Here is a 9951-nt window from a genome sequence, read left to right on the forward strand (position 1 = left end):
TGAGAGAAGATGGAGGCTGGGGTCAGTGAGAGAAGATGGAGGCCGGGGTCACTGATATAATGTAATAAAACTGGTGACTGTATTCTGAGCAACAGATATGAGATGATGGGAGTATACAGAGTGACAGATATTAGTATTTCTATAGCCCCATTGATTCCATGGTGCTGTACATGAGAAGGGGTCACATACAAATTACAGATATCACTAACAGTAAACTAACAATGACAGACTGATACAGAGGGGAGATATGAGATGATGGGAGTATACGGAGCCGCTGATATAAGATGATGGGAGTATACGGAGCCGCTGATATGAGATGATGGGAGTATACGGAGCCGCTGATGTAAGATGATGGGAGTATACGGAGCCGCTGATATGAGATGATGGGAGTATACGGAGCCGCTGATATGAGATGATGGGAGTATACGGAGCCGCTGATATAAGATGATGGGAGTATACGGAGCCGCTGATGTAAGATGATGGGAGTATACGGAGCCGCTGATATAAGATGATGGGAGTATACGGAGCCGCTGATGTAAGATGATGGGAGTATTCTGAGCCGCTGATATGAGATGATGGGAGTATACGGAGCCGCTGATATGAGATGATGGGAGTATTCGGAGCCGCTGATATAAGATGATGGGAGTATACGGAGCCGCTGATAGAAGATGATGGGAGTATACGGAGCCACTGATATAAGATGATGGGAGTATACGGAGCCGCTGATATAAGATGATGGGAGTATACGGAGCCGCTGATGTAAGATGATGGGAGTATTCTGAGCCACTGATATGAGATGATGGGAGTATACGGAGCCGCTGATATGAGATGATGGGAGTATTCGGAGCCGCTGATATAAGATGATGGGAGTATTCGGAGCCGCTGATAGAAGATGATGGGAGTATACGGAGCCACTGATATAAGATGATGGGAGTATACGGAGCCGCTGATATGAGATGATGGGAGTATACGAAGCCGCTGATATAAGATGATGGGAGTATACGGAGCCGCTGATGTAAGATGATGGGAGTATTCTGAGCCGCTGATATGAGATGATGGGAGTATTCGGAGCCGCTGATATAAGATGATAGGAGTATACGGAGCCGCTGATATGAGATGATGGGAGTATTCGGAGCCGCTGATATAAGATGATGGAAGTATACGGAGCCGCTGATATAAGATGATGGGAGTATACGGAGCCGCTGATATAAGATGATGGGAGTATTCGGAGCCGCTGATATAAGATGATGGGAGTATACGGAGCCGCTGATATGAGATGATGGGAGTATACGGAGCCGCTGATATAAGATGATGGGAGTATTCTGAGCCGCTGATATGAGATGATGGGAGTATTCGGAGCCGCTGATATGAGATGATGGGAGTATACGGAGCCGCTGATATGAGATGATGGGAGTATTCGGAGCCGCTGATATGAGATGATGGGAGTATTCGGAGCCGCTGATATAAGATGATGGGAGTATACGGAGCCGCTGATATGAGATGATGGGAGTATTCGGAGCCGCTGATATGAGATGATGGGAGTATACGGAGCCGCTGATATGAGATGATGGGAGTATACGGAGCCGCTGATATAAGATGATGGGAGTATACGGAGCCGCTGATATAAGATGATGGGAGTATTCGGAGCCGCTGATATAAGATGATGGGAGTATACGGAGCCGCTGATATGAGATGATGGGAGTATACGGAGCCGCTGATATAAGATTGAGCCGCTGATATGAGATGATGGGAGTATTCGGAGCCGCTGATATGAGATGATGGGAGTATTCGGAGCCGCTGATATGAGATGACGGGAGTATACGGAGCCGCTGATATGAGATGACGGGAGTATTCGGAGCCGCTGATATAAGATGATGGGAGTATACGGAGCCGCTGATATAAGATGATGGGAGTATACGGAGCCGCTGATATAAGATGATGGGAGTATACGGAGCCGCTGATATAAGATGATGGGAGTATACAGAGCCGCTGATATAAGATGATGGGAGTATTCGGAGCCGCTGATATGAGATGATGGGAGTATACGGAGCCGCTGATATGAGATGATGGGAGTATACGGAGCCGCTGATATAAGATGATGGGAGTATACGGAGCCGCTGATATAAGATGATGGGAGTATACGGAGCCGCTGATATGAGATGATGGGAGTATTCGGAGCCGCTGATATGAGATGATGGGAGTATTCGGAGCCGCTGATATGAGATGATGGGAGTATACGGAGCCGCTGATATGAGATGATGGGAGTATTCGGAGCCGCTGATATGAGATGATGGGAGTATACGGAGCCGCTGATATGAGATGATGGGAGTATACGGAGCCGCTGATATGAGATGATGGGAGTATACGGAGCCGCTGATATGAGATGATGGGAGTATACGGAGCCGCTGATATGAGATGATGGGAGTATTCGGAGCCGCTGATATAAGATGATGGGAGTATACGGAGCCGCTGATATGAGATGATGGGAGTATACGGAGCCGCTGATATAAGATGATGGGAGTATACGGAGCCGCTGATATAAGATGATGGGAGTATACGGAGCCGCTGATATAAGATGATGGGAGTATACGGAGCCGCTGATATAAGATGATGGGAGTATTCGGAGCCGCTGATATAAGATGATGGGAGTATACGGAGCCGCTGATATAAGATGATGGGAGTATACGGAGCCGCTGATATAAGATGATGGGAGTATACGGAGCCGCTGATATAAGATGATGGGAGTATACGGAGCCGCTGATATAAGATGATGGGAGTATACGGAGCCGCTGATATAAGATGATGGGAGTATACGGAGCCGCTGATATGAGATGATGGGAGTATACGGAGCCTCTGATATAAGATGATGGGAGTATACGGAGCCGCTGATATGAGATGATGGGAGTATACGGAGCCGCTGATATGAGATGATGGGAGTATTCGGAGACGCTGATATAAGATGATGGAAGTATTCGGAGCCGCTGATATAAGATGATGGGAGTATACGGAGCCGCTGATATGAGATGATGGGAGTATTCGGAGCCGCTGATATGAGATGATGGGAGTATACGGAGCCGCTGATGAGATGATGGGAGTATACGGAGCCGCTGATATGAGATGATGGGAGTATACGGAGCCGCTGATATGAGATGATGGGAGTATACGGAGCCGCTGATATGAGATGATGGGAGTATACGGATCCGCTGATATGAGATGATGGGAGTATACGGATCCGCTGATATGAGATGATGGGAGTATACGGAGCCGCTGATATGAGATGATGGGAGTATACGGAGCCGCTGATATAAGATGATGGGAGTATTCGGAGCCGCTGATATAAGATGATGGGAGTATACGGAGCCGCTGATATAAGATGATGGGAGTATACGGAGCCGCTGATATGAGATGATGGGAGTATACGGAGCCGCTGATATAAGATGATGGGAGTATACGGAGCCGCTGATATAAGATGATGGGAGTATACGGAGCCGCTGATATAAGATGATGGGAGTATACGGAGCCGCTGATATAAGATGATGGGAGTATTCGGAGCCGCTGATATGAGATGATGGGAGTATACGGAGCCGCTGATATAAGATGATGGGAGTATACGGAGCCGCTGATATAAGATGATGGGAGTATACGGAGCCGCTGATATAAGATGATGGGAGTATACGGAGCCGCTGATATGAGATGATGGGAGTATTCGGAGCCGCTGATATGAGATGATGGGAGTATTCGGAGCCGCTGATATGAGATGATGGGAGTATACGGAGCCGCTGATATAAGATGATGGGAGTATACGGAGCCGCTGATATAAGATGATGGGAGTATACGGAGCCGCTGATATAAGATGATGGGAGTAAACGGAGCCGCTGATATAAGATGATGGGAGTATACGGAGCCGCTGATATAAGATGATGGGAGTATACGGAGCCGCTGATATAAGATGATGGGAGTATTCGGAGCCGCTGATATAAGATGATGGGAGTATACGGAGCCGCTGATATAAGATGATGGGAGTATACGGAGCCGCTGATATAAGATGATGGGAGTATACGGAGCCGCTGATAGAAGATGATGGGAGTATACGGAGCCGCTGATATGAGATGATGGGAGTATACGGAGCCGCTGATATGAGATGATGGGAGTATTCGGAGCCGCTGATATGAGATGATGGGAGTATTCGGAGCCGCTGATATAAGATGATGGGAGTATACGGAGCCGCTGATATGAGATGATGGGAGTATACGGAGCCGCTGATATGAGATGATGGGAGTATACGGAGCCGCTGATATGAGATGATGGGAGTATACGGAGCCGCTGATATAAGATGATGGGAGTATTCGGAGCCGCTGATATAAGATGATGGGAGTATACGGAGCCGCTGATATAAGATGATGGGAGTATTCGGAGCCGCTGATATGAGATGATGGGAGTATACGGAGCCGCTGATATGAGATGATGGGAGTATACGGAGCCGCTGATATAAGATGATGGGAGTATTCGGAGCCGCTGATATAAGATGATGGGAGTATACGGAGCCGCTGATATAAGATGATGGGAGTATACGGAGCCGCTGATATGAGATGATGGGAGTATACGGAGCCGCTGATATAAGATGATGGGAGTATACGGAGCCGCTGATATAAGATGATGGGAGTATACGGAGCCGCTGATATAAGATGATGGGACTATACGGAGCCGCTGATATAAGATGATGGGAGTATACGGAGCCGCTGATATAAGATGATGGGAGTATTCGGAGCCGCTGATATGAGATGATGGGAGTATACGGAGCCGCTGATATAAGATGATGGGAGTATACGGAGCCGCTGATATAAGATGATGGGAGTATACGGAGCCGCTGATATAAGATGATGGGAGTATACGGAGCCGCTGATATAAGATGATGGGAGTATTCGGAGCCGCTGATATAAGATGATGGGAGTATTCGGAGCCGCTGATATGAGATGATGGGAGTATACGGAGCCGCTGATATAAGATGATGGGAGTATACGGAGCCGCTGATATGAGATGATGGGAGTATACGGAGCCGCTGATATGAGATGATGGGAGTATACGGAGCCGCTGATATAAGATGATGGGAGTATACGGAGCCGCTGATATAAGATGATGGGAGTATACGGAGCCGCTGATATGAGATGATGGGAGTATACGGAGCCGCTGATATAAGATGATGGGAGTATACGGAGCCGCTGATATAAGATGATGGGAGTATACGGAGCCGCTGATATAAGATGATGGGAGTATACGGAGCCGCTGATATAAGATGATGGGAGTATACGGAGCCGCTGATATAAGATGATGGGAGTATTCGGAGCCGCTGATATGAGATGATGGGAGTATTCGGAGCCGCTGATATAAGATGATGGGAGTATACGGAGCCGCTGATATAAGATGATGGGAGTATTCTGAGCCGCTGATATGAGATGATGGGAGTATACGGAGCCGCTGATATGAGATGATGGGAGTATTCGGAGCCGCTGATATAAGATGATGGGAGTATTCTGAGCCGCTGATATGAGATGATGGGAGTATACGGAGCCGCTGATATGAGATGATGGGTGTATTCGGAGCCGCTGATATAAGATGATGGGAGTATTCGGAGCCGCTGATATAAGATGATGGGAGTATACGGAGCCGCTGATATGAGATGATGGGAGTATTCGGAGCCGCTGATATAAGATGATGGGAGTATTCGGAGCCGCTGATATGAGATGATGGGAGTATTCGGAGCCGCTGAAATGAGATGATGGGAGTATACGGAGCCGCTGATATGAGATGATGGGTGTATACGGAGCCGCTGATATAAGATGATGGGAGTATTCGGAGCCGCTGATATAAGATGATGAGAGTATTCGGAGCCGCTGATATGAGATGATGGGAGTATACGGAGCCGCTGATATGAGATGATGGGTGTATACGGAGCCGCTGATATGAGATGATGGGAGTATTCGGAGCCGCTGATATGAGATGATGGGAGTATTCGGAGCCGCTGATATGAGATGATGGGAGTATACGGAGCCGCTGATATAAGATGATGGGAGTATACGGAGCCGCTGATATAAGATGATGGGAGTATACGGAGCCGCTGATATAAGATGATGGGAGTATTCGGAGCCGCTGATATGAGATGATGGGAGTATTCGGAGCCGCTGATATGAGATGATGGGAGTATACGGAGCCGCTGATATAAGATGATGGGAGTATACGGAGCCGCTGATATGAGATGATGGGAGTATACGGAGCCGCTGATATAAGATGATGGGAGTATACGGAGCCGCTGATATAAGATGATGGGAGTATACGGAGCCGCTGATATAAGATGATGGGAGTATTCTGAGCCGCTGATATAAGATGATGGGAGTATTCGGAGCCGCTGATATAAGATGATGGGAGTATACGGAGCCGCTGATATAAGATGATGGGAGTATACGGAGCCGCTGATATAAGATGATGGGAGTATTCGGAGCCGCTGATATGAGATGATGGGAGTATTCGGAGCCGCTGATATGAGATGATGGGAGTATACGGAGCCGCTGATATAAGATGATGGGAGTATTCGGAGCCGCTGATATAAGATGATGGGAGTATACGGAGCCGCTGATATAAGATGATGGGAGTATACGGAGCCGCTGATATAAGATGATGGGAGTATTCGGAGCCGCTGATATAAGATGATGGGAGTATTCGGAGCCGCTGATATGAGATGATGGGAGTATACGGAGCCGCTGATATAAGATGATGGGAGTATTCGGAGCCGCTGATATAAGATGATGGGAGTATTCGGAGCCGCTGATATGAGATGATGGGAGTATTCGGAGCCGCTGATATGAGATGATGGGAGTATTCGGAGCCGCTGATATGAGATGATGGGAGTATTCGGAGCCGCTGATATGAGATGATGGGAGTATACGGAGCCGCTGATATAAGATGATGGGAGTATTCGGAGCCGCTGATATGAGATGATGGGAGTATTCGGAGCCGCTGATATGAGATGATGGGAGTATTCGGAGCCGCTGATATGAGATGATGGGAGTATACGGAGCCGCTGATATAAGATGATGGGAGTATTCGGAGCCGCTGATATGAGATGATGGGAGTATTCGGAGCCGCTGATATAAGATGATGGGAGTATTCGGAGCCGCTGATATGAGATGATGGGAGTATTCGGAGCCGCTGATATAAGATGATGGGAGTATTCGGAGCCGCTGATATGAGATGATGGGAGTATTCGGAGCCGCTGATATGAGATGATGGGAGTATACGGAGCCGCTGATATGAGATGATGGGAGTATACGGAGCCTCTGATATAAGATGATGGGAGTATTCGGAGCCGCTGATATGAGATGATGGGAGTATTCGGAGCCGCTGATATAAGATGATGGGAGTATTCGGAGCCGCTGATATGAGATGATGGGAGTATACGGAGCCGCTGATATAAGATGATGGGAGTATTCGGAGCCGCTGATATGAGATGATGGGAGTATACGGAGCCGCTGATATAAGATGATGGGAGTATTCGGAGCCGCTGATATGAGATGATGGGAGTATTCGGAGCCGCTGATATAAGATGATGGGAGTATTCGGAGCCGCTGATATGAGATGATGGGAGTATACGGAGCCGCTGATATAAGATGATGGGAGTATTCGGAGCCGCTGATATGAGATGATGGGAGTATTCGGAGCCGCTGATATGAGATGATGGGAGTATTCGGAGCCGCTGATATGAGATGATGGGAGTATTCGGAGCCGCTGATATGAGATGATGGGAGTATTCGGAGCCGCTGATATAAGATGATGGGAGTATACGGAGCCGCTGATATAAGATGATGGGAGTATTCAGAGCCGCTGATATAAGATGATGGGAGTATTCGGAGCCGCTGATATGAGATGATGGGAGTATACGGAGCCGCTGATATAAGATGATGGGAGTATTCGGAGCCGCTGATATGAGATGATGGGAGTATACGGAGCCGCTGATATAAGATGATGGGAGTATTCGGAGCCGCTGATATGAGATGATGGGAGTATTCGGAGCCGCTGATATGAGATGATGGGAGTATTCGGAGCCGCTGATATGAGATGATGGGAGTATTCGCTGCTGGCCCGTAGCTCACACAATGCTCTCAGGTCTCTGACAGAACATGGACGCTCCCTCGTTGCCCTGGAGCCAGCACTGTTCTCTGAGCTGTGGCGCCCTCTAGTGGAAGCATGAAGTAATGGTAGCAGCATAGAGCTGAGGCGAAGACCTGCGACACCTGCACTCACTGTTATCTGCCAGGAGCAGCTGTGATGGCCGCTGTACCCTCCTAACAATCAGTAACATGGAGGCTCTCAGTCCCTCACACACAACATGCCTGGCAGGGCCGGACTGGCCATCTGACAAATCTGGCAAATGCCAGAAGGGCCTGCCTGCTATGTTGCTAACAGAATCGGTGTTCTCAAGTCTCCCATACTGTTCAGAGATGTGATGGAGCACAAAGTGGCTGACTCCGTCGCTTACCCCAGCAGGCCACGGGTGTCATAAGAAATACTGTGCATTATATAGCGTGGCACTACTGTAGAGTGCACAATAAAGAGTAACTTGGCACTCAACTTAAGGCGTAAGTAGAAGATAATTTTTATTTGCGCAGTCAGCATAACGTTTCGGCCTACATGGCCTTCATCAGTCCGATTGCTTAAAATTGTTGTGGTAATATGAAGGTCAAGCTTAGGACCCTGTTTATAGTAGATTATCCTACCACTAGGACAAACGGTGGAGACCGCGTCTAAGCTGACGTCCAGCACCACCGACCTCCTATGCTTCACAGGGAGCTGACATACTGATACATGGAATCCACTAGTGACCGAAAATTCTATTACAAGCCTCGTTTTCAACACGCCGGGTTCTGCCATCAGCTACTCTGGACTGCCGTGAATTTACAGGATCCTACCATAATAGGAATCCATAAGTTCTTCTGGATTTTTTTTCCCTACACAATATCCCATTTCTCTAGGGAGCTGGACAGATCACCTATATCTACTATAAACAGGGTCCTAAGATTGACCTTCATATTACCACAACAATTTTAAGCAAAAGGACTGATGAAGGCCATGTAGGCCGAAACGTTGTGCTGACTGCGCAAATAAAAATTATCTTCTACTTACGCCTTAAGTTGAATGCCAAGTTATTCTTTATTATAAGAAATATTGGTCTTGTAGTAAATCTTGCTTTCCTCCATCCAGGGTGATATTAGTAATATATCCCATCTGGTTCTCGGAGACAGGGACAACATGGGCCTGTGTGATTTCACATGCCACTGCCAGGGCTCTATATCAGCCCCAGTCAGTCCGTACCTGGTGCCTGGTCATATGAAGCTGCCACTCTTCTACCGGAGCGCTATGGAGAGTGAGTGGGGAATGAACGGCCACAGTTGTAGAGGCCTCGGCCCGGTCATTATCAGCCCTTCCTGTAAGATCTACGATCTAATCCGTGTTATGGGCGTCTATTACAGTGGGAATCCACGAAACGTGTAAAATGGAGGTATCCAAGCAAAAAAGACCGGACACAGTGGTCAGACCTGACACAGGGGTCAGACCGGGACACTGGTGGTCAGACCGGACACAGGGGTCAGACCGGGACACTGGTGGTCAGACCGGACACAGGGGTCAGACCGGGACACTGGTGGTCAGACCGGACACAGGGGTCAGACCGGGACACTGGTGGTCAGACCGGACACAGGGGTCAGACCGGGACACTAGTGGTCAGACCGGACACAGGGGTCAGACCGGGACACTGGTGGTCAGACCGGACACAGGGGTCAGACCGGGACGCTGGTGGTCAGACCGGACACCGGGGTCAGACCGGAACACCGGGGTCAGACCGGGACACTGGTGGTCAGACCGGGACACTGGTGGTCAGACCGGACACAGGAGTCAGACCGG

Source organism: Dendrobates tinctorius, unplaced genomic scaffold (genome assembly GCF_039654945.1).
Source record: "Dendrobates tinctorius isolate UK_male_01 unplaced genomic scaffold, ASM3965494v1 ptg000357l, whole genome shotgun sequence".
Classification (NCBI taxonomy): domain Eukaryota; kingdom Metazoa; phylum Chordata; class Amphibia; order Anura; family Dendrobatidae; genus Dendrobates; species Dendrobates tinctorius.